The following is a 24,088-nucleotide window of genomic DNA, read 5'->3' as shown; positions in this document are numbered from 1 at the left end:
AAATCTCTTTTCCTGGTTCCCATGGCTCACCACCTTACTACAGCCAGAACAGGACCCATTATCCTCCATTCTGTTGTTTACCCCACCTTGTTACATTTTATTGCCTTGAAAACTGGTTCCACTTGCCTGCACATTTACTAGTGGTTAGATCTGTAGTATTGTGTGGAAAAATTACTAACTGCCCTTGTTGTGTAAAAGCCCATTACTATCCTCCAGATTACAGCCCTAGTGATCATACCCCTACCCCCTACAATTCTCTTCCTCCTTAGTTTCCCTCAGACCCCACACCTGCCCTTTTAAGGGAAGAATTGTCCTAAGGGCTAATTTCGCTTCTGTAATAACGCTTACTTAACTTTTTTGCACCCCCTTTGGTTTTATCCTATAAAAACCAGAGCCACAAACAACTCAGGGCTGCTCTCAAAAACCCCACGTTGGGACACTGAGGCATTTGCTGGCCAGCTCTTCAATAAAGGACTCTTTTATGAATTTGGCTTGTCTGGGTGTGAGGTCTTTGGAGAATTCCTGGGCATAACACTAGCACTCTGAGAGGTGAAGATGGGTGTACCTTTTTATTTGTTTTTGCTTTTTTGTAGTTTTTGGCCAGGGCTGAGTTTGAACTTGCCACCTCCGGTATATGAGGCCAGTGCCCTACATTTTTGAGCCACAGGCGCAGCCCAAATGGGTGTATATTTTTAAGCTCAGGAGTTTGAAACCATCCTTAACAAAAGGGAGACATTATTTCTAGTAAAACAAAAGACATTACCCAGGCATTTTGATGGGCACCTGTATTATCAGGTACTGAAAAAGTTGAGAAATGAGGATCACTAGAGCTCAAGAATTAGTGGTTGCTGTGAGCCATGATGATGCTGAAGAACCTAAAGAAATTTCATCCGAAAATGTGACTCCCTGATAAAGAATATTTTGAATTAAAGGCCATTTATGATGAAAAAACATTGGAAGTGTGGCACCTGTAGCTCAGTGGGTAGGGAGCTGGTCACATACACTGAGGCTGGTGGGTTCAAATAAAGTCCGGGCCAACTAAAACAGCAATGACAACTGCAACAACAACAAAAAAATAGCTGGGCATTGTGGTAGCAGCCCGTAGTCCCAGTTACTTGGGAGGCTGAGGCAGGCGAATCACTTAAGCCCAGTATTTGAGGTTGCTGTGATGCCAAGCACCATACCCAGGGTGACAGCTTGAGATTCTGTCTCAAAAAAAAGCTGTGGCACCCAAACTCAGTTGTGATGTGCAAGCCACATGCTCTGAGGTTGGTGTTTTTGAACCCCGCCTGGGCCTGCTAAACAAACAAAAATGATAGTCAGGCATTGTGGCAGGCACCTGTAAGTCCTAGCTCCAAGGGAGGCTAAGGCAACAGAACTGCTTGCACCCAAGAGTTTGAGGTTGCTGTGAGTTACGATGCCATCACACTCTAGTGAGGGTGACAAGGTGAGACTCTTATCTCCAAAAAAAAAAAAGAAGAAGCGTTGGAAGAGTCCTTCCCTCCATCTACTGGACTAACCAGACTGGGAATCAAAGGAGGCTGCTGACTTCTTCTTTGGAACTCAAGAAGACCTGGCCCCAAATCATTTAAAACACAATACCTGTCTCTCCTGTTAATTTGCAAGTCAATCTGTCTCCCTCCATCTACACTTGCCCCTTAGCAACCACTTGGTGCACCTATACTTTCCTCATTCTCCCCCTCCCTTCTAAAAGGCATCTAATAAACTCTCACACCATCATTGAGACATTGGGTAATGATTCTTGTGGTTCCTCCTATGGGCATGGTATTTGGAAATAAACCTTTCTTTTATTAATGTGCTATAATTGTGAATTGATCTTTAATGCCAGGTGCTCAACCCTGGACAACACCATTACACTTAAAGGGCAGACAGACTCCATTTTGCGCTAAAAAGCCAGACTGACTCCACTTTGCTTCATAACCTGCGGCACTTCCCCTCGTGAATCTTTTTTTTTTTTTTTTGTAGAGACAGAGTCTCACTTTACCGCCCTGGGTAGAGTGCCATGACGTCACAGGACTCACAGCAACTTCCAGCTCTTGGGCTTTCGCGATTCTCCTGCCTCAGCCTCCTGAGCAGCTGAGATTACAGGCGCCCGCCACAAGGCCCGGCTATTTTTTGGTTGCAGTTCGGCGGGGGCTGGGTTTGAACCTGCCACCCTCGGTATATGGGGCCGGCGCCCTACTCACGGAGCCACAGGCGCCGCCCCCCCTCGTGCATCTTAAGTTCGCTGTACCTGGTCCATCCCCCCATTTCTTTGCCAGTTGCTCTGCGGTTAAGTACAAACCCTTTGACGAGAAATGGTCTAACTTCTGTTAGATATCCTTTTTAACAACTTATCTACAGGTGCAAGCTGTTTCACACCCTGTACAAATATAATGCTGAAAATATTTCTGTTTCTGTAAAATTCTGCTTTGTGCTAGAATACCCCTGCCCAACCCTGGGGGCTGGGAGTTCCTTCTTTCTTTCTTCTTTTTTTTTTTTCTTGAGATAGATGCTTATTATGTCACCCTCAGTAGGGTGCTGTAGCATCACAGCTCACAGCAACCTCAAACTCTCCGGCTTAAGTGATTCTCTTGCCTCAGCCTCCCAAGTATCTGGGACTACAGGTGCCTGTCACAATGCCTGGCTATTTTTTTTGTTGTTGTTGTTGTCATTAATGTTTGACATGCCAGGTCTGGATTTAAACCCTGCAGCCCCAGTGTATGTGGCCAGCACCTTTGCAGCTGAGCTACAGTTGCTGAGTCTGGGGCTGGGAGCCCACTTGCTGCTAAAGGCAATAAAGGACCCTATACCCAATTTGACCTCAGTGTGGCATATTTTCTGTAATTCCACTCACATTCTTGGGCACAACTATCTTAAAAAAAAAAAAAAGAATAAAGAAAAAAAGAAAAGAAAGAAAAAGGAAAGAAAAAGAAAAAAAAAAAGGCCTGTCACCTGTAGCACAATGGTTACAATGCTGGCCACATACACCCAGGCTGAGGGGGTTCAAGCCCATCCCAGGCCAATTAAACAACAATGACAACTGCAACAAAATAATAGCCAGGTTATGTGGAAGGTGCCTTTCATCCCAGCTACCTGGGATGCTGAAGCAAGAGAATTACTTAAGCCCAAGAGTTTGAGATTGCCGTGAGTTGTGACACCATAGCACTCTACCGAGGGAGACATAGTTAGACTCAAATAAAGAAAAGAAAAAGAAATAAATATTATTTGCATATTTTTAAATGAGTTTGATATAAATGAAAAGACAACTTTTTTTCAAAATCTTTGTTTACTTTTATGTCCTCCATTAGGTGTTTTGTTCTCTTTCTCATCAACCTAAGTGTTCTTTGTTATACAGTCAGAAAACACTGGCCAACAATTTCTAAAATATCATATTCTGTGTGGGGAAATTAGAGATTAAAGATCCCAAGCCCTCCAAGAGCAAGATAGAACTTAGAAGATTAACTGAGCAAAGAAACGGAGGCCTAGCTTTAGTATTTCAATTTTTTTTTTTTTTTTTTTGAGACAGAGCCTCAAGTTGTCACAATGAATAGAGTGCTCTGGCATCACAGCTCACAGCAACCTCGAAGTTCTGGGCTCAAGGAGTTCTCCTGCCTATGCTTCCCAAGTAGCTGGGACTACAGCCACCTGCCACAAGGCCCAGCTATTCTTTGGTTGCAGCCATCATTGTTGTTTTGGTGATCCTGGGCTGGATTCAAACCCGCCAGCTCAGGTGTATGTGGCTGGCACTTTAGCTGCTTGAGCCACAGGCACTGAGACTTTGAATTGGCTTTTAATAAAAATAGCTTTACTGGGTGGCACCTGTGGCTCAAGGAGTAGGGCACTGGTGGGTTCAAGCCTCGTCCTGGCCAAATTCTGCAAAAAAATAACAAAATATAGCTTTACTGACGAACAACCAGTCTGTGCAGTTCTTGTAGAAAACAATGTTGAGGAAGAACACAGTGATTGCAACTTGCCTGTTTAAAGATTAAATGGCCCAGGCACATTGGAGTGCACATTGCAGCTTGGCAAGGCCTGACAGGTAATCCGTCAAGCCTGGGGGCCACAGCTCTTAGTATAAAAGAATAAGGCTTCAGTTTTTAAGGTGGCTGGAACACAGAAACCCTGGGAGAGAGGTGGGTGTTGCAAAAGTCACTGGAGACAGTGTGCACAACCAATACCTACACAAACAGAGGAAGGAACGCTTAGGCGGAGGTAGGAGGAAGGACTTTTTTCTCTCCCAGCTTCCAAAGGCTGTGTGGCCCCACAGGTGAACAAGGGGTTTAACCTTCCCTCTGTACTCCTGAAGAGGGAGGCCAACCAAGGAGAAGTGGCACATCATGTTTGCCTTAAGGTTATGTTCCTTGTTTCTCTAGAAGGCAAGGACTAAGTATACTTAACTATCAATTAAGGAGCAGAAGATAATGGAAAAAAGCCATGTATTCATATAATTGCTAATGCATGACGCAAATAGCACACAGGCTGTTCTTTGCACAGTTCTCCATTAGCTCATAGACCTCCCAAATAAACTTAGCATTGAGAGGGGCACCCCTCTCAATGGTTGAGGTGCTGGCCACATGCACCAAAACTGGTGGGTTTGAACATGACTTGGGACTGCTGAACAAAACAAAACAAACAAACAAAATAGCCAGGCATTGCGGTGGGCACCTGTAGTCCAGCTACTTTGGAGGCTGAGGCAAGAGAATCACATGAGCCCAAGAGTTTGAGGTTGCTGTGAGCCATGACGGAATTGCACCCTACAGGGGGTGACAAAGTGAGGGCTGTACTCTACAGTTAATACATAGATCAAAGCTCATTCCTGTAATTCTAGCACTCTGGGAGGCTGAGGCGGGTGGATAGCTTGAGCTCATGGGCTCCAGTCTAGCCTATGCAAAAGCCAGAACCCCTATCTCTACTAAAATTAGAAAAACTGAGGCAAGAGGATTGTTTAAGCTCAGGTTGGAAGCTGCTGTGAGCTATGTATGATGCCGTGCACTCTACCCAGAGTGACAGCTCCAGACTATCTCAAAAAAAGAAAAAGGTCTGGGAAGGTGGCTCACGCCTATAATTTCACCACTTGGGAGGCTGAGATGGATGGAGTGCCTGAGGTCACAGGTTCAAGACCAGTCTGAACAAGAGCAAGACACTGTTTCTTTTTTTTTTTTTTGTAGAGACAGAGTCTCACTGTACCGCCCTCGGGTAGAGTGCAGTGGCGTCACACGGCTCACAGCAACCTCTAACTCTTGGGCTTACGCGATTCTCTTGCCTCCGCCTCCCGAGTAGCTGGGACTACAGGCGCCCGCCGCAACGCCCGGCTATTTTTTTGTTGCAGTTTGGCCGGGGCTGGGTTTGAACCCGCCACCCTCGGCATATGGGGCCGGCGCCCTACTCACTAAGCCACAGGCGCCGCCCTAGCAAGACACTGTTTCTAAAAAATATCGGGGCGTTGTGGCAGATGCCTGTATTCCCAGCTACGGAGAGGCAGAGGCAAATGGATCTCCTGAGCCCATGAGTTTGAGGTTGCTGTGAGCTATGATTCCACGACACCCTAAATGGTGACAAAGTAAAACTCTGTCTCAAAATGAAAAAAAATACGTAGAATGAATTTTTTTTTTTTTTTTTTTTATTGAGACAGAGTCTCACTATGTCGCCCTTGGTAGAGTGCTCTGGCGTCACAGCTCACAGCAACCTCCAACTCTTGGGCTAACTGATTCTCTTGCTTCAGCTTCCCAAGTGGGTGGGACTAAAGGCACCCACCACCACGCCCGGCTATTTTTTTGTTACAGTTGTCACTGTTGTTTTAGCAGGCCCTCCTGCCTTCGAACCTGCCACCCTCAGTGCATGTGGCTGGTGCTTTAACCACTGAGCTATGGGCACTGAGCCCATGGAATAAATTTTAAAGATACATAACCAAAGTTATCAGTTATGAAAACAATAATATTTTGGAATATATTAGGTGAAATAAACAGTAAAAATCAATTTGACCTATTTCACTATCTTTTCTTTGATGAGGCTACTAGAAAATTTGAAATGACACACATAGTTCTCATTTCATTTCTTCTTCTTTTCTTTCTTTCTTTTTTTTCTTTTTTTTGAGACAGAGTCTCAAGTTGTCACCCTGGGTAGAATGCCGTGGCATCACAGCTCACAGCAACCTCAGGCTTTTGGACTTAAGAAATTTTCTTGCCTCAACATCCCAAGTAGCTGGGACTATAGGCGCTCACCACAATAAATTCTAAGTTTATTTCTATTTTATTTCTAAAATTCTCATTTTATTTCTATTGGACAGGGTGACTTAGAAGACTGCCTCCTATTTCAAAGCTTAAGCTACCTCCTCAAAAGACATAGAGTTCAGGCAAAAAAAAAAAAAAACTCTGAAACTTTAAAATAATTGTTGCTTTTCACAAGATGGTCCCAAAGGTAAAGAAGGAAGCTCCTGCCCCTTCCAAAGTCAAGCAAAGGTAAAGGCATTGAAGGCCAAGAAGACAGTGCTAAAAGGCAACCACAGCCACACAAAAAAGGATATTCAGACATCACCCACATTTTTTTTTTTTTTTTTTTTTTTTGTAGAGACAGAGTTTCACTTTTTTTGCCCTCGGTAAAGTGCCGTGGCGTCACACGGCTCACAGCAACCTCCAACTCCTGGGCTTAGGCGATTCTCCTGCCTCAGCCTCCCGAGTAGCTGGGACTACAGACGCCTGCCAGAACGCCTGGCTATTTTTTTGTTGCAGTTTGGCCGGGGCTGGGTTTGAACCCGCCACCCTCGGCATATGGGGCCGGCGCCCTACTCACTGAGACACTGGCGACGCCCCATCACCTACATTTTCATGGCTGAAGGCTCCGTGCCTCCTCTGGAGGCAGCCCTTCATATCCCAGGAAAGGCTTCCTTAGGAGAAACAAGCTTGACCACTGTACCATCATCAAGTTCTCCCTGATCACTGAGTCTACCATAAAGAAGCGAGAAGAGAACAACAAACTTGTGTTCATTTGGATGTCAAACCAACAAGCACTAGATCAACAGGCTCTATGAAAAAGCTCTATGACATTGATGTGGCCAAGGTCAACACCTGGATCAGGCATGATGGAGAAAAGAAGGCATATGTTCCACTGGCTCCTGATTATGATGCTTTGAAAGTTTCCCACCAGGCTTGGCACCCATAGTACAGTGGTAATAGCATCAGACACATGAATTGAGGCTGGCAGGTTAGAGCCTGGACGAGGCGAGCTAAACAACAATGACAAGTGCAACAACAACAAAAAAAATAGCTGAGCGTTGTGGCAGGCACCTATGGTCCCAGCTACTTGCAAGGCTGAGGTAAGAGAATCGCTTAAGCCCAAGAGTTTGAGGTTGCTGTGAGCTGTGGCACCACTGCACTCTACCAAGGTGACACAATGAAACTCTGGCTCAAAAATATAAAGAAAGAAAGAAAGAAAGAAAAAGAAAATTGTCCCCCTAATTGAGATCTTCTAAAGGAATTCCAGCTGGATCTTCTAAAGCAAGTCCAGCTGGCTAATTCTAAATATAAGGTGGACATAAAGTTTGTGTGCAATTTAAGAGGCAAAGTATTTTCATTTAAATTGACATAGTGAAGTTTTAAGTTTAAGCAGTAAACTATTGTAAATTGCACATGAACTTTATGTCCACCCTGTATATAAAATATTTATATATATACTTTTATATATATAAAATTGTCAATATATTGTTTCCATGAGTGGAAAACATGTATTTACTTTGTGCCTATATTATAAACAGATACTTATGTATATATAATTGAAATTAATAAAAGGATATAATTTAGGTGGGGCTCGGTGGCTGACACCTGTAATCCCAGCACTTGGGAGGCTGAGGCAGGTGGATAGCCTGAGCTCACAGATTCAAGACCAGCCTGAGCCAGATTGAGACTCGTTTCTAAAAAAGAGCTGGGCATTTTGCTGGGCACCTGTAGTCCCAGCTGCTTAGGAGGCTGAGGCAAGAGAATCACTGTAGCCCAAGAGTTTGAGGATGCTGTAAGCTATGATGCTATGGCACTCTGACAAGAGTGACAAAGTGAGACTCTGTCTCAAAAATATATATACATAATTTTTATTTAGAGCTAAATACAAATATCCCTCAGCAGAGCTGCACGCCAGAGAAGGCACAAAGCCCTGTGTAAAAAGAGTAAAGAGAGTTTCTAAGGTAAAATCCTTCCCCCAGGAGGTGTACCACATACTCCTAGTTATGCCTGTTAGTTGGGATCTTAAATACCACCTCCTGCACAAAACCTCCTGCAATGCCAACCCCCTGACTAGAGACTAGAAGTAATTTCACCCTTTGAACCGCCATAGCCAGACTTTGTTTTAACTCCCAATACCCTTCATGTGTCTATAAGTTCACTGAGTTCGTTATGTGCATGTTTTTACCTAGACATCATGATGTGTATTGAAAACGCCTTCAAAGCAGAGTCTACCTTCTATTTAAATAATAGGTGCCCAAGTCTAGCACAGACTACACACTCAGTAAATAGAGTTTTATTGCTTTAAGCGAAATTTGTTAAACAGTTACAGTATGGAAAGCATGGTGGCCCTGGAATATGGAGATGAATAAAGTCATTGTCCCTAAGACAGAGGCGGTGGTCATGCCTGTAATCCTAGCACTCTGGGAGGGTGAATTCGGTGGACTGCCTGAGGTCACAGGTTCAAGACCTCCCTGAGCCAGAGGGAGACTTCCTCTCTTAAAACAAATAAAAAAATAGCCGGGCATTGTTGCAGGCTCCTGTAGTCCCAGCTACTCTGGAGGCTGAGGCAAGAGGATAGCTTGAAATAAGAGTTGGAGGTTGGTGTGAGCTGTGAGGCCAGGGTACTCTACTGAGGGTGACAGAGTGAGACTCTGTCTAAAAAAACGGTCATGGTCCCTGTCGTTAATGAAAAAAAAAAGTGTTAATGAAAAAAATTGGGCGGCGCCTGTGGCTCAGTCGGTAAGGCGCCGGCCCCATATACCGAGGGTGGCGGGTTCAAACCCGGCCCCGGCCAAACTGCAACCAAAAATAGCCGGGCGTTGTGGCGGGCGCCTGTAGTCCCAGCTGCTCTGGAGGCTGAGGCAAGAGAATCCCTTCCGTCCAGCAGTTGGAGGTTGCTGTGAGCTGTGTGAGGCCACGGCACTCTACCGAGGGCCATAAAGTGAGACTCTGTCTCTACAAAAAAAAAAAAAAGCAAGAAAAAAGAAAAAAAATTGTTAGCATTTCTGGTCTCTTTCAGCCTCCTGTCCGACGACATTCCTATCACTCAAGGTCAGAGAGGTGGGGCCTGAGGTCCTATCCAATCAGGGATGCGCCTATATGAACTGTCCAATCAGATGCACAGACAGAAAGTAGAAAGTGGCTTGGGGTTCCCTAGCAACGCTGAGTTTCCTGACCTGGGAACTGAGCGGTTGTCCCACATTCAGAAGTTCCGTCTCCTTGAGATCCTAGTGGTTTCAGTAGCCGTCTTTGTTTCCCTGTGACATGCAGATACTGGGAGATCTGTGGAGAGGACACCGGGACATCTCTGAAGCTGTGAAATGGTAAATACAGAACACTGGGGGTACTGAGAGCGGGGAGGGGCGTAGTTGGAGCCAGAAATGGCTGTGGCAGGACCCGGCAATTTCACTTCCGTTTTAGATTCTTCAGGCCGAAGTTTGCCACTGGCACCCCTCGACTCTCTGACCCCTCTTGGCAAAAGGTGGAGTGGGGCAGGGAGTTGGGACGCTGTTGCTTGTAGCCTTCCTGAACCTGTTACTTGCCCCACAGCCCAGAGCTCTCCCTGAGCAGCTGTGTGGCTGCAGCGCGGCGTGTCCCTCCCTGGTGGTGACAATGGAAGGGTCCTCAGGGAAGAATCCCAAGAGTGTGTGTGTCGGGGCTTGTTCATGGGGGAGGGGGTAGTCCATGGGGCCCTCAACCCCTTCATTCTTTTGTTAAACTTAGGGCCGGGCGTCCCTGGCTCTCCCTGTTGGGGAACCGGAAGTGGCTTGCCTGCCTGCTGTTGTAGTTTAACACCGAAGGGGAGTTGACGTGTAAAAACGCTTTTTTATGGGAAAGGCTAGTAATTCCGGAGGACGGCGAGAGTAAGTTTTTAAATGTTGCTTTGTCTATGTAACAAATTTTAATAATTTATATAGGGAAGAATTTCAAAGTATACTAAAAATATACTCATGTGATTAACAACATGTAGGCAAGTTAAATACATATAACAATTAAAAAACCAATAAACAAAACGTCATCAATAAAACGTCATTAAACTTGCGATTAACTTGTTTTATAGTTCCTCATTACGTCCTTGTTTTTTTTTTTTTTCAAGATTATTATCTTTGTTCTCTATTTCTGGTTTGGCCTGTTTGACTGACTTACTGTTCCTATGCTTTAACGTGCATTCTCAGTTCAGAAAAAGCTAAGAGGGGTTTGTGGGGGTGTCTGTGTCTACCACATTCTCTACTTTCGTTTTTTGTTTTTGTTTTTTTGCAGTTTTTGGCCAGGGCTGGGTTTGAACCCACCATCTCCAGCATATGGGACCAGCGCCCTACGCTTTTGAGCCACAGGCGCTGCCCTACTTTCATTTATTTTATTTTTATATCTATGAAATTGATTTAAAAAGAAAGTAATTGTTATGGTTAGTTAATTTGACACACGGGCTGTGCTGATTAATTTTGTTCTTTGAAATCTGTGAAACAGCGGGTACATATGGATGGTATACATCGTATTTTGTAGCATTAAGGAACTTAATATAACGCAAGAATGAGTATAAAGGTTCAGACTTAGGTAATGTTGGGTAACTATGACAATACTTTAGTTAGTAGGTATTGGATATTCTGAAAAATCTTGTATTGTTTCGACTACGTCCTTTAGGCATTTTAACTTGCTTTTAATGAGTTAGGAACTGTTAGATAAATTGAAAGAATATATAGATTTTAAAGTTTTTACATCTGTGATTGTGTTTTAATCAATAATGGCTGCTTGATTTTTTAAGTATAGCTTCTCGTTACTTGTTTTAATTGACTTTTCAGAGCGTTAATGGCTGGAGAAATTGTATTAAGGGCCTTAATGATGGCACAGGGCAATGGAGTAATTTTCTGATTGAGTCCAATAGTTATTGTTGGTATGACAAAAATGGCTAAAGTCGTGTATTTAGCAGTGCAAAAAGGTGTAATTGGCTATTACAGTTTTCAGGGAGGTTAATACCTTAAGTTACTTTATTACGGTTGGACTTCAACTTTGTACCCCGGGTAGAAAAGCTCTTAATTTTAGGGAACAAGGCGCCCCTATGTTGTAGATGGGATATATGAAAAACCCTGGGTGCCACATAATAAGAACTATCTTTGAGGTAGCTTGGTGTGTCTATCGATATAAATTACAAAAGTAGTTAAGTTACTTTATGTAAGGAATTATTCTGGTTAGTGTATTGTAATGGGCATCTTTTAAATTGAATATATTTATGACTAGTAGTTTCAGTTTTCAGTTGTATATCTTTTTTTCTTAACAGTAGTTTTTTTTTTTTTTTTTTAACTATAAGAATCAGAGGGGCGGTGCCCGTTTTTCAGTGGGTAGGGCGCTGGCCACATATTCCGAGGCTGGTGGGTTGGGACCCACCCAGGGCAGCTAAACAACGACAACCGCAACAAAAAAATAGCAGGGTGTTGTGGCAGGCACCTGTGGGTCCAGCTACTTGGGAGGCTGAGGCAGGAGAATTGCTTAAGCCCAAGAGTCTGAGGTTGCTGTGAGGTGTGACATCACAGCACTCTACTGAGGGCAACTTTATGAGACTTCATCTCAAAAAGAAAAAAAAAGGAAATCTTGAGTATGTAGACGGGCCCATTGCTCAGTGGGTAGCCACATACCCTGTGGCTGGTGGGTTCAAACCCGCCCAGGCCAGCTAAAATAACAATGACAACTGCAACAACCACAATAGTAGCCTGTAGTTTCAGCAGCTTGGGAGGCTGAGGCCAGAGAATCGCTTAAGGCCAATAGTTGGAGGTTGCTTTGAGCTGTGACACCACTCTACCTTGAGCAAAGCTTGAGACTGTTGTCGCAAGAAAAAAAAAAATAAAAGAAAATAAAGAAAGAAAAAAAATCTGAGTATGTGATAATCTTGCAGATAAATGGGAAAAGTAATTTCTGATAAGTTCTAGTGGGTGCACATCTCCATTGGACATGAAGTAAATACCTGTAAATACCTTCTAGTTAAGACAGAAATAATAAATATTTATGGGCTAAAGAAGTCTATACATTTTTATTTCTGAAAATGGGACAAGGATGCCAGGTGTGGTGGCTCACACTTGTAATCCTAACACTCTGGGAGGCTGAGGTGGGTGGATCATCTGAGCTCATAAATATGAAACCAGCCTGAGCTAGAGCTGTCTCTAAAGTAGTTGGGCCTTTTGATGGGTGATTGTAGTCCTAGCTACTTTGGAAGCTGAAGTAAGACAATCACTTGAGCCCAAGAGTCTGAGGTTGGTGTGAGCTATGAAGCCATGGGACTCTGGGATGTGTGGGGGGTAAGTGAGACTCTCTGTCTCTCAAAATAAAATGAAATAAAAAGGGGACATGGTTTTGGGATGAGCACACAGCCCTGTATAGTCTCAAGGGGAAGTTGACTGGGGATTATATCTCTTTAATAGTTTTTTTTTTTTTTCTTTTGAGACAAAGCCTCAAGCTATCACCCTGGGTAGAGTGCCATAGCATCTCAGCTCACAGCAACTTCTAAATTCTGGTCTTAAGCGATTCTCTTCCCTTAGCCTCTAAGGTAGGTAGGACCACAGGCACCTGCCACAATGCCTGGCTATTTTTTGGTTGTAATTGTCATTGTTTTTTGGCAGACTCAGGCTGGATTGAAACCCATCAGCTCTGGTTTATGTGGCTGGCACCTTGGCTGCTTGAGCTACAGGCACCGAGCCTTTTTTAATATTCGTTAGGCTGGGTGTGGTAACTCACAGCTATAATCCTAATACTCTGGGACCCGAGGTGGGACTATTGCTTGAGCTCAGGAGTGTTAGACCAGCCTAAATAAGGGGGAGACCCTGTCTCTACTAAAAATATAAAAATTAGCTGAGCATTGTTATGGTTACCTATTGTGTCACCTACTGGGGGCAAGTGGTAGGGATGAGGCTGGAGAATTGCTTGAACCCAGGAGTTTGAGTTTGCTGTGAGTTAGACTGGTCCTATGACACTCTAGCCATGGCAACGGAATGGCACTATGTCTGAAAAAAGTTTTTTTTCTTGGCTTGGTGCCTGTAGCTCAGATGGCTAAGGCGCCAGCCACCTATGTCAGGGCTTGTGGGTTCAAATGTGGCCCAGGCCTGCTGAACAACAATGACGACTACAACCAAAAATAGCCTGGCATTAAAGCTGGTGCCTGTACTCCCAACTTCTTGGGAGGCTAAGGCAAGAGATTCACTTAAGCCCAGGAGCTGGAGTTTGCTGTGAGCTGTGATGCCATGGTACTGTATCAAGGGCAACAGCTTCAGGCTCTGTCTCAAAAAAAAAAAAAAAAAAGTTTATTTTTCTTTGCTATCATATCCAAAATATGTGAATGAAGTGGTGATGTTAGTGTTTGGTTCAAAAATTCCAGAAACACCACAAATAGTTGTATGTTTTCTGTTTTACATTTTTTTTAGTGTGTGATTTTTGGCCGAGGTTGGATTTGAACCCACAGCCTCCAGAATATGGGACTGGTGCCCTATCCCTTTGAGCCACAGGTGCCACCATGTTTTAGATTTTTTTATTCTATTAATGTTTCAAATAAGATTCTGCACAAATTATAGTCAATAATTTTATCAGAGCAACTAAGGATGTCCCCAAATTTCAAATTTTTTTTTTTTTTTTATTGTTGGGGATTCATTGAGGGTACAATAAGCCAGGTTACACTGATTGCAATTGTTAGGTAAAGTCCCTCTAGCAATCATGTCTTGCCCCCATAAAGTGTAGCACACACCAAGGCCCCACTCACCTCCCTCCTTCCCTCTTTCTGTTTCCACCCCCATAACCATAATTGTCATTAATTGTCCTCATATCAAAATTGAGTACATAGGATTCATGCTTCTCCATTCTTGTGATGCTTTACTAAGAATAATGTCTTCCATGTCCATCCAGGTTAATACGAAGGATGTAAAGTCTCCATTTTTTTTAATGGCTGAATAGTATTCCATGGTATACATATATCACAGCTTGTTAATCCATTCCTGGGTTGCTGGGCATTTAGGCTGTTTCCACATTTTGGCGATTGTAAATTGAACTGCAATAAACAGTCTAGTACAAGTGTCCTTATGATAAAAGGAATTCTTTCCTTCTGGGTAGATGCCCAGTAATGGGATTGCAGGATCAAATGGGAGGTCTAGCTTGAGTGCTTTGAGGTTTCTCCATACTTCCTTCCAGAAAGGTTGTACTAGTTTGCAGTCCCACCAGCAGTGTAAAAGTATTCCCTTCTCTCCACATCCACGCCAGCATCTGCAGTTTTGAGACTTTGTGATGTGGGCCATTCTCACTGTGCTTAGATGATATCTCAGGGTTGTTTTGATTTGCATTTCTGTAATATATGGAGATGATGATCATTTTTTCATGTGTTTGTTAGCCATTTGTCTGTCATCTTTAGAGAAAGTTCTATTCATGTCTCTTGCCCATTGATCTATGGGATTGTTGGCTTTTTTCATGTGGATTAATTTGAGTTCTCTATAGATCCTAGTTATCAAGCTTTTGTCTGATTGAAAATATGCAAATATCCTTTCCCATTGTGTAGGTTGTCTCTTTGCTTTGGTTATTGTCTCCTTAGCTGTACAGAAGCTTTTCAGTTTAATGAAGTCCCATTTGTTTATTTTTGTTGTTGTTGCAATTGCCATGGCAGTCTTCTTTATGAACTCTTTCCCCAGGCCAATATCTTCCAGTGTTTTTCCTATGCTTTCCTGGAGGACTTTTATTGTTTCATGCCTTAAATTTAAGTCTTTTATCTATCTTGAATCAATTTTTGTGAGTGGGGAAAGGTGTGGGTCCAGTTTCAGTCTTTTATATGTAGACATCCAGTTCTCCCAACACCATTTATTGAATAGGGAGTCTTTCCCCCAAGGTAAGTTCTTGTTTGGTTTATAAAAGATTAGGTGGTTGTAAAATGTTAGTTTCATTTCTTGGTTTTCAATTCGATTCCAAGTGTCTATGTCTCTTTTTGTGCCAGTACCATACGGTTTTGAGGACTATGGCTTTGTAGTACAGACTAAAATCTGGTTTGCTGATGCCCCCAGCTTTATTCATGTTACAGAGAACTGCCTTAGCTATACGGGGTTTTTTCCGATTCTATACAAAATACAGAATATTTTTTTCCAAATCTAGAAAGTACGATGTTGGTATTTTGATAGGAATGGTATTGAATAGGTAGATTGCTTTGGGAAGTATAGACATTTTAACAATGTTGATTCTTCCAAGCCATGAGCATGGTATGTTCTTCCATTTGTTAATATCCTGTGCTATTTCCTTTGTCAGGATTTCATAGTTTTCTTTATGGAGGTCCTTCACGTCCTACGTTAGGTATACTCCTAGGTATTTCATTTTCCTTGAAACTATGGTGAAGGGAGTTGTGTCCTTAATTATCTTCTCATCTTGACTGTTATTGGTGTACACAAAGGCTACTGACTTGTGGACATTGATTTTATATCCTGAAACATTACTGTATTTTTTGATGACTTCTAGGAGTCTTGTGGTTGAGTCTTTGGGGTTCTCTAAGTATAAGATCATGTCGTCAGCAAAGAGGGAGAGTTTGACCTCCTCTGCTCTCATTTGGATTCCCTTTATTTCCTTGTCTTGCCTAATTGTATTGGTTAGAACTTCCAGCACTACGTTGAATAGTAAAGGTGACAGAGGACAACCTTGTCTGGTTCCAGTTCTAAGAGGAAAAGCTTTCAGTTTTACTCCATTCAGTAAAATATTGGCTGTGGCTTTGTCATAGATAGCTTCAGTCAGTTTTAGAAATGTGCCACCTATGCCTATACTCTTCAGTGTTCTAATTAGAAAAGGATGCTGGATTTTATCAAATGCTTTTTCTGCATCTATTGAGAGGATCATGTGATCTTTATCTTTGCCTCTGTTAATATGGTGGATAACGTTTATAGACTTGCGTATGTTAAACCAGCCTTGCATCCCTGGGATGAAGCCTACTTGATCATGATGAATGACTTTTTTGATGATAAGCTGTAATCTATTGGCTAGGGTTTTGTTGAGAATTTTTGCGTCTATATTCATGAGTGAGATTTCTCTGAAATTCTCCTTTTTGTTTGGGTCTTTTCCTGGTTTTGGTTTCAGGGTGATGTTTGCTTCATAGAATGTGTTGGGGAAGATTCCTTCTTCCTCAATTTTTTGGAATAATTTCTGCAGTACAGGAATAAGCTCTTCCTTGAAGGTTTGATAGAATTGTGGAGTGAAGCCATCTGGACCAGGGCATTTTTTGGTTGGAAGATTTTTTATTGTTTCTTTGATCTCAGTGCTTGAAATTGGTCTGTTCAGGAGCTCTATTTCTTCCTGGCTACGTCTAAGGACAGGGTGTGATTCCACATATTGATCCATTTCCTTCACATTGTCAAATTTCTGGGCATAGAGTTTCAGGTAGTATTCAGAGATGATCTCTTGTATCTCTGTGGGATCAGCTGTTATTTTCCCTTTATCATTTCTGATTGAGGTTAGTAGAGATTTTACTTTTCTATTCCTCGTTAGTCTGGCCCGTGGTTTATCTATTTTTTTTATTTTTTCAAAAAACCAACTCCTTGTTTCATTAATTTTCTGAATGATTCTTTTGTTTTCAATTTCACTGATCTCTGATTTGATTTTGGATATTTCTTTTCTTCTACTGAGTTTAGGCTTAGATTGTTCTTCTTTTTCCAATTCTATAAGATCTCTTGTGAGATTGTTGATGTGCTCTCTTTCTGTTTTTCGGATGTAGGCATCTAAAGCGATGAATTTTCCTCTCAAAACTGCTTTTGCAGTATCCCACATGTTTTGGTAGCTTGTGTCTTCATTGTTGTTATGCTCAAGGAAGTAAATGATTTCCTGTTTTATTTCTTCCTGCACCCATCTGTTATTCAACAGAAGATTGTTTAATTTCCATGCCTTTCGTTGGGGTCGAGCATTTTTGTTAGAGTTGAGTTCTACCTTTAGTGCCTTATGGTCTGAGAAGATACAAGGTAAAATTTCAATTCTTTTGATCCTGTTGATATTTGTTTTGTGTCCCAGGATATGATCAGTTTTGGAGATTGTTCCATGGGGTGATGAGAAGAATGTATATTCTTTATCTTTGGGATGGATTGTTCTATATGCGTCTATCAAGCACAGTTGTTCTAGGGTCTCATTCAAATCTCTTCTATCCTTGTTTAATTTCTGTTTAGAGAATCTGTCCAGCTCTGTAAGAGGAGTGCTAAGGTCCCCTGTTATGATGGTATTATCAGATATCATATTGCTCAGACTGAGTAAGGTCTGTTTCAAGAATCTGGGAGCATTTAAATTGGGTGCATAGATATTTAGAATGGAAATGTCTTCTTGTTGTATTTTTCCTTTGACCAATATAAAGTGACCGTCTTTGTCTTTTTTGACTTTAGTTGCTTTAAATCCACATGTATCTGAAAATAAGATTGCAACTCCTATTTTCTTCTGAATTCCATTTGACTGAAAAATTGTCTTCCAACCCTTGACTCGGAGCTTTAATTTGTCTTTTGAAGCCAGGTGTGTTTCTTGCAGACAGCAAATGGATGGCTTGTGTTTTTTAATCCAGTCAACCAATCTATGTCTCTTCAGTGGGGAATTCAAGCCATTATCATTTATGGAGATAATTGATAAGTGTGGTAGTATTCTATTCGTCTTATTTTGTGAGAGTCCATTGCTTAGTTTTGTGTTTTGCATCAGTGTGGAGGTTAGGTTCTGTCCTTTAATTTCTGAGTTCTTGCTTTGCTGCTTATCCATTGTTGTGTTCAGTGTGCAGAACAGGTTGAAGTATTTCCTGTAGAGCTGGTCTTGTTGTGGCGAATTTCCTCAATGTTTGTATATTCGTAAATGATTTGATTTCTCCTTCTATTTTGAAGCTTAGCTTAGCAGGGTACAGAATTCTGGGAAGGAAATTGTTCTGTTTAAGTAGATTAAAGGTAGATGACCATTGTCTTCTTGCTTGGAAATTTTCATTAGAGAAGTCTGTGGTCACTCTGATGGATTTACCCCTGTAGGTCAACTGGCGATTACTCCTGGCAGCTTGCAGAATCTTTTCTTTTGTCTTGACTTTGGACAGGTTCATCACAATGTGTCTTGGAGAAGCTCGGTTAGAGTTGAGGCGACCTGGGGTCCGATAGCCCTGTGAAAGCAGTGTGTCAGAATCTTTGGTGATATTTGGGAAATTTTCTTTTATAATATTCTCTAGTATGGCTTCCATTCCTCTGGGGCATTCTTCTTCCCCTTCTGGAATTCCTATAACTCGTATGTTGGAACGCTTCATAAAGTCCCATAATTCTGACAGTGAACATTCTGCTTTCTCTCTCTTCTTTTCTGCCTCTTTTACTATCTGAGTTATCTCAAAAACTTTGTCTTCTACCTCTGACATTCTTTCTTCTGCATGGTCTAACCTGTTGCTGATACTTTCCATTGCATCTTTAAGTTTCCTGATTGACTGTTTCATTTCCTTCAGCTCTGCTATATCCTTTTTATATTATTCATATCGTTCGTCTCTTATTTGATTCTGTTTTTCAATTTCCTTTTGGTTATTTTCCACTTTATTAGCAGTTTCCTTCATTGTTTCCATCATTTCTTTCATTGTTTTCAACATGTGTATTCTAAATTCCCTTTCTGTCATTCCTCACATTTCTGTATAGGTGGAATCCTTTGCAGTAGCTACCTCATGGTCCCTTGGCAGTGTTGTTCTGGACTGGTTGTTCATGTTGCCTGGAGTTTTCTGCTGATTCTTCCTCATGAGTGATTTCTTTTATCTGTTTCCTTGCCCTAATTTTCCTTTCACTTCCTGTTGCTCTTTAAGTTCTCGTGCCTGTGGACTAAGGGTTACAGAACCAGAAGGTTGAGAATGTTGAAGAGTAAAAAAGGGATGAAAGAAAGGAGGACCGAGTGATAAGAAAAAAAAAAAGAAAAATAAAGAAAGGAAAGGGGTGGGTAAAAGGAATATTGACAAAAAGAAGAGAGGCACAGAAAGGGGGAGACAGAGCAATATAGGTGTACAGTAGGGTACTTTGATACAACCTTAAAAAAAAAAAAACCACCTTCTGGGGGTGCCCAGTTGGGTGGTTCCCTTGAGGTCAGCAGCTCTTTGCTAACCTGATAAGACACAGTACCCCACCTACACCAAGTAGAGAGGAAAGACAAAAATGCTATAAATCAAACCAAAACAAGCAAACAGGAAACTTTACGGGATAAAATTGGCTGGAAAAACCAAATAATAGCGGTAGAAACACTAACAAAAATGAAGTTGTTATTATTGAAATATTCAGCAATGGGAAATTATAAGTAAACTAGAAAAATTGAGAAAGAAAAAGGATCTGTATGGAAAAGTTGAACTTAAAAAACAAAACAACAATCCACAACATCAAAATAAACAACAAAAAAACCCAAAAAACAAAAAAAAAAAACACAACCAAAAAGAAAGCAGTATGTATATGTTATTGAATATTGTCTGGGGAACACGTGGTCTTCTGGGGTATGAGATGTTAATCACAGTTCTGATATGACTGGAGGCTGCTAGTTTCTCAAACCCCAGCAGGTAGACACCCTAAATCTCTGTTCAGCCCACTTAAAGGCACTTTGCACTTGTTCACTTGCTGAGCAGAAGCTTTCCCAGGGAAGTGCTTGTCGCTGGAATCAATGCTGAAGTGGCTATCCACTTACCCTGTGTGCCAAAACTGGTTTCCCTCTGCCCCCAAGGATTAGGGCTTCAAGGCGGCTCAGACCCCACCCTTAGGGTACTTGGTTGCTGGGTTACCAGCTCCCAACCAATTCTAGCTCTGCGACCCTGAGGGCGGAGCTTCCCGGGGCAGATCGTGCACAATGGCTGCCTGTGACCCAGAGCCAAACACTATTAGCTCCGTTTGGCTCAGCGGCTCAGACTGGGGCCCTTGACAAAGGCCAAAGTTCTCCGCACTCCCGCTCAGGCTCTCCCAAAGGCAGTTCAGCTGAGTGCCAAGTCCAAAGACACCAAAACAGTTCACAGGTAAGGCCTTTCTGGTTTGCAGTCTCGCTGCTACTGAACTTACAGTTGTAGGCGGGTTTAGACGGATTGAACACACGCGACCACTTGCCGGTTTTCCAGTGTTTTAGTCCTCCTCTAGGGGTCCAGAAGTCTCTTGCTGACTCCCTGTATCCTCTCAGGGGTGATGATAGGCAGATCCCAGCAGCCAGAGATGCCTGGAGTCCTATCACCCCAGACTCACGGTGCCCAGATGCAAGGAAGCTGTTACTTGGCTGCCATCTTGCTCTGCCCACCAAAATTTTGTTTTTATATGGCTTTGATAAATAATTTAATTTCTATGTGTTCTACTTTTCCACCCTTAATATAGTTAGATGTATCTACTCCTTACAATTCTCTTTTTTTTTTTGTTTCTTTTTTGCCACAAAGTCATGTGCCATGGCATTATACATAACAGCAACTTTAAATTCTTGGGCTCAAAGGATCCTCTTGCCTCAGCCTTTTGAGTGCTGGGACTACAGGCTCTGTCCACTGCATTTGGCTAGTTTGGAATTTTTAGTAGAGTTGGTGTCTGCCCCTTGCTTGAGGCTGGTCTCGAACTAATGAGCTCAAGCAGTCTATTTGACTTGACCTCCCCGAGTGTTAGAATTAGAGGTATGGGGCGGTGCCTGTGGCTCAAGCAGTAGGGCGCTGGTCCCATATGCCGGAGGTGGCAGGTTCAAACCCAGCCCCGGCCAAAAAAAAAAAAAAAGAAAAAAAAAAGAGAATTAGAGGTATGATCCCCTACATCCAGCAGCTACATTTCTTTTCATTCTTTTTTTTTTTTTGGTAGTATTTTTTTTTTTTTTTTTTTTTGCCGGGGCTGGGTTTGAACCCGCCACCTCCGGCATATGGGACCGGCGCCCTACCCGCTGAGCCACAGGCGCCGCCCTTTTTGGTAGTATTTTAATTTAATTTTCTACTGGACAAATTTACATATCTTCCTCACTCTTTCCTTTAAGTTAGTGTGACAATTCTCCATAATAAACTACTTAAAGAGAAGCTTTGGTCAAGAATGGAATGAAATAGCAAAAAAAAAAAAAAAAAAAAAAATCACTGCTGCTTTAAAAAAAAAACCAATACTTTCACCAATTTTATACTCAAACAAAACCACACAATGTTTCCATCATATGTGTTTTCAGTGTTTCCTTGGGGCTGGCTTTCCTCTCCATCCAATGGCAGAGCTGTGGTCAGCGATCGTTTTGATTCTGGATGGCAGCGGCTCACTCAGCTTCACATTATCTGGAGGCCCTGGATAGAAGATTCTAAGGTCTTGAAATCCCAAATTGTCATGGCTCCATCAATGCCAGTAGTGCAAAATTTTCGACAGTCTTGCTTGTTCATCTCATAAGTAGACACTTGACTGATGCTATTCGGGTGCAGCGTCTCCAGGGCTGTATTACAGTCCTCGGTCATGGCCCTCTTGTCCGTGTTGTGGAAACGTTCCATGGCAGACATGTTGCGCTGGATGCTGTGTTTTGGAATGTCTAACTTGGACACAAAGGTCAAGCAGCCGTAGTTAAAGAGTAGTTACTATCATCGTAGTTAAAGAGCACTGGCCAGCAGCCACAACGCTATTCTCTGAGACAAATGACACACTCAGGAGTGATAGGAACTCTGTTTTCAGAGTTGAGACCTGTAAACTTTTTGAAGCATCAGCAACAGACACGGTGCCGTCATGACAGGCCAGGCGGCTCCCACTGGCATGGAAGCTGACCCCATGGACCCAGCCACCTGTGCAAGTGCCCCCTAACTCTGACATCAGCTGATCAAAATTCAACTTGCTGTCCCAGGGTGTACCTCGCTGGCTTTTCATCCACTTCTTTAATATAGGCAGAAAACACTCTGCATTTGAAGTCACATTGTTATAACTCATTTGCCACCTGGAGGAAAAACTTGGACCCCACTTCAGGTATGAATGAGATGGTGATGTATTACACCTGCACAGGTGGGCTGCTGCCCCAAAGGGCAAATGGCCCTGAAGAGAAAAGCAGGCTGTCTTTTATACCCTTTTTGTGCTACATGGCAAGTTAAGTAAAAATAGAAGCAGAAAGTGGTCGGTTAGCTCAGGAATGGGGTTATAGTCAGGGGGGCTATAGCGTGGCAGTTGGCATGAAGATAGCTTGGGAGATAAAGTAGCCTGGGAACTTTGTGTAGATAATTTTTTTCATCATTGTTTACCCATTGCTAGGGAGTTGGGGTAAGTTTTCCCATTGTTACCTGTTGCTAGGAGTTATTGGGAACTCACAAAACTTCCTTGTTCTGTTCTGAAACTTGTTTGAGGAATTAACCCAGGGAGTGGGGGGTTGAGACATGCGGGGACTCAGGCTAAGACAGTCAGGGGCCTTTAGGGGTCTTTTTGCTGGGTCAGTTATTACAACATGATCTACTGTCAGGAAACATTGTTGGGATGCCAATCCAAGCTGAGGATTGACTGTGGAGCGAATCAGCTTTTTAATGTGTTTGCTTACTCACCAGCCATTTTCAGACTCGAAGTAACAAACAGAAATGAGTCATGGTCCACTTCTCAAAGCAAATTTGTTCTCTTAGGGGGACCAATTCACAAAATTGACTGCATGATTAGTTCTCAGGATCACCAGAGTTGGCTTCCAGACAACATCTTTCTGACTCCAGACATAGGGATTGCAGTCTGCCCCACAAGGGACGATGCGGTCGCTTTTGGGAGCCCAGTCAATACCTGTGATATGTCTGTTGTGCTCCTTGAGTTCATGAGCTTTTATCCACTGGCTCCCATTTTTCTTAAAGATATGCACTTCGTGATTATTGGGTACGATCCTTGTTCCAGGCATGACAGGTGATTGGCTCTAGTAAAAACTGATGCAGTGAGATTATTCTTAGAGTTTTCCAACAATGGATAGCTGGGGTGGGGGAAGGTCGGATGGGATCAGAGTGGAGAATTCACAGACTCTGGTCAGTAGATGGGAACAGGCTCAGTGGGAGGGGGTGAAGGATCGAAGATCAGAAGGCTACATTTCATATTTATTTTATTCTAGAGACAAAGTCTCACTTTGTCACCCCGTGGTTGAGTGCTGTGGCATCACAGCTCAGAGCAAGCTCAAACTATTGGGCTTAAGAGATTCTCCTGTCTCAGCTGGGACTATAGGCACCTGCCACAATGCCTTGCTTTTTTTTTTTTTTTAGAGACAAGGTCTAACTCTGGCACAAGGTGGTCTCAAACTCCTGAGCTCAGGACAATCCACCCGCCTTGGCTAGGTGCTAGGATTACAGGAATGAGCCACTGTCACCGGCCTACATTTCTTAAATATATTATGTCATTCAGGAGTTTATAGTATTCCTGAGGATACATTAGTGTCTCTGTTGCTACAAAATAACTCTTATAATTATCTCTGGCTTAGGATATGCTTATTCATACACACACAGACACAGACACCTACACATGTAGCAGAACCTCTGAAAGTTGAGCACTTCAGGGACTGTAACAAACTTGTCAACATACAGAGGTGATTAGCAGAAGGAACCAGGCCTGCTGTACCTTGTACACATCTGGTGCATGTCTTCTCTATGCAAATCAGGTCAGCTTTGGGAGATGTCCCACTATGGACATTCCAGTGTGTGTTTTTGCATGTGTATTTTTGTATCTATCTATCTATTAAACATATGTATATGCTGTTTGTGCATGTGTGTGTGTGTGTGTGTGTGTATGCATACACATGCACAAATAGTTATATAAACACATATACATACACAGAGTGCCAAGTTCTGCAGGCTTTTCTCCATGGTCATGAGTGGGCATCTTCCTCCAAGTCTCTGGATGGGTAGCACCACTCCCAGATTATGGCTGGGAGAAGTTGGGGAGTCCCACAGTCACTTGAGAATTCTCAGTGGGAATTCTCCAATCAGTAACCAAGATCAGGGG

The 24,088-nt window shown here is 42.6% G+C and overlaps 1 protein-coding gene, 1 long non-coding RNA gene and 1 pseudogene across 2 annotated transcripts in view; 1 reads left to right on the top strand and 2 right to left on the bottom strand.

Moving 5' to 3' along the window:
* LOC128572512 (zinc finger protein 726-like) overlaps window positions 1–24,088 on the bottom strand; it is a 440,502-nt gene that overhangs the window by 186,496 nt on the left and 229,918 nt on the right. The window lies entirely within an intron of this gene.
* The window catches only part of LOC128573119 (uncharacterized), a 70,811-nt gene continuing 56,148 nt past the window's right edge, over window positions 9,426–24,088 (top strand). The window contains exon 1 of the long non-coding RNA XR_008376315.1: window positions 9,426–9,538. This is a non-coding gene — a long non-coding RNA (uncharacterized LOC128573119). The remainder of the gene's footprint in view (window positions 9,539–24,088) is intronic.
* Window positions 21,424–23,000, bottom strand: LOC128573112 (actin-related protein 2/3 complex subunit 1A-like; annotated as a pseudogene).

Source organism: Nycticebus coucang, chromosome 20 (assembly GCF_027406575.1).
Source record: "Nycticebus coucang isolate mNycCou1 chromosome 20, mNycCou1.pri, whole genome shotgun sequence".
Lineage (NCBI taxonomy): Eukaryota > Metazoa > Chordata > Mammalia > Primates > Lorisidae > Nycticebus > Nycticebus coucang.
Note: the sequence above shows the minus strand (reverse complement) of the source record. Positions and strands in the feature narration are given on the sequence as shown.